Source organism: Charadrius vociferus, unplaced genomic scaffold (assembly GCF_000708025.1).
Source record: "Charadrius vociferus isolate BGI_N301 unplaced genomic scaffold, ASM70802v2 scaffold390, whole genome shotgun sequence".
Lineage (NCBI taxonomy): Eukaryota > Metazoa > Chordata > Aves > Charadriiformes > Charadriidae > Charadrius > Charadrius vociferus.
The window spans coordinates 1531325-1532926 of NW_009646433.1; the positions used below are offsets into that span (position 1 = coordinate 1531325).

The 1602-nt window shown below is 42.5% G+C and overlaps 1 protein-coding gene across 1 annotated transcript in view; it reads left to right on the top strand.

The window, feature by feature from the left end:
* Nucleotides 1-287, top strand: part of PTEN (phosphatase and tensin homolog) — a 35368-nt gene extending 35081 nt beyond the window's left edge. Inside the window, exon 10 of the mRNA XM_009881535.1 lies at nt 1-287. This exon is cut by the window's left edge and continues 1249 nt beyond it. The gene's annotated coding sequence lies outside the window, so the exon portion shown is untranslated.
* The last annotated feature ends 1315 nt before the right edge of the window (nt 288-1602 follow it).

Below are 1602 nucleotides of genomic sequence, written 5' to 3' on the forward strand. Positions count from 1 at the left end.
CTTCATGTGCTGCCTTGCAAGCTTTTTTTCCTCATTAAGATAAAAATATTTTGTAATGGTGCACAGGAAATTTCAATTGGAGATTCTCCAGGTTAGTGTTTGTTTTGAAGATTTGTGATGCATTTATTCAATCAAACCTCTGTCAGCCGTTCCACCCCTTTGACCTTACACATTCTATTACAATGAGTTTTGCAGTTTTGCACACTTTTTTTTTTTTAAAAAAAAGTCATTAACTGTTAGGGAATTTTACTTGAATGCTCAGTACCTACAATGTTTTAAAAACAGACATTACATATGAAGATCCGAGGGCTGGAGCCCCTCTGCTGGGAGGGACAGGCTGAGAGAGTTGGGGGTGTTCAGTCTGGAGAAGAGAAGGCTCCGGGGAGACCTTAGAACCCCTTCCAGTGCCTAAAGGGGCTCCAGGAGAGCTGGGGAGGGGACTCTTGATCAAGGAGGGGAGCCATAGGACAGGGGGTAATGGTTTTAAACTGGAAGAGGGGAGACCTAAAAATCAGGAAGAAATTTTTCACCCTGGGGGGTGGTGATCCCCTGGGGCAGGTTGCCCCGAGAAGCTGTGGCTGCCCCATCCCTGGAGGTGTTCAAGGCCAGGTTGGACGGGGCTTGGAGCAACCTGGGCTGGTGGGAGGTGTCCCTGCCCAGGGCAGGGGGTGGGACGAGATGATCTTTTAAGGTCCCTTCCAACCTAAACCATTCTATGATGTAGAGGAAACCAGTGTTGCAGTGAATTCTCAACACCCCGTGGATATGAAGATGTGTGCTTTTAAAAAGCAGAGCTTGTACCGAATACATTGTTTGCTATTATAAAGAAAAACAAACAGAAGACCAAACGAACAACGAACCACCCAACAAATTAGATTTCAAAACTGGCAGTGTTGTATTATTTGTTCGTAGGGGTATAACCAGGAGTAGGGCTTGAGATTCACTTTGGGTCTATAATTGACGTGCCCAGACTGCAGATGACTTAAGACTACAACTACTGTTGCATACAAACGTGAAGTAGCTGACAAAATTCTCTCTAAAGCATGCCATGAATAGCTGTCCCCAAATCGACACTTTTTTTTTTTTTTTAAGGATGTAATACACACCCCCACCCCTTTTAATTAACTTAACTGGTGCTGACGTTGAAGTTCATGAGCTGTGTTCTCGCCTAGGTAACAACTGTGTATGGAATCCGTAAGGGCCCTGCACAACAGCATTAATGGTAAGAATTTGAATGAGACAAGGCAGGACTTCCAGTAATTACTATTGGTAAACGAAGGTCTAAAGTGCTTTCTTTTTGGTATCTGTTGGTCAATTTTACTCATCGGATTCCTGAGTCTAACTTCTAACAAAGCCGATAAATATTTTCTGACTTACAGGTTTAATTAGACTTTTAATAGTTTAATGGATCAAGATTGCTGGTTCCAGCGCTCATTATTCCCACTGTTATTGACGAGCAGGAGGTGGTTACCTTGGGACGTGATGTTTAACTCTTACCCTTCGAATCATGTTTCACCTTGTCTGTTTTGTTGGTTTTGTTTTTTTTTTTTTTAACAGTTGAAAGTTGTGTTGGCTAATAAAGAAAAATGTTCATGCTGTAAA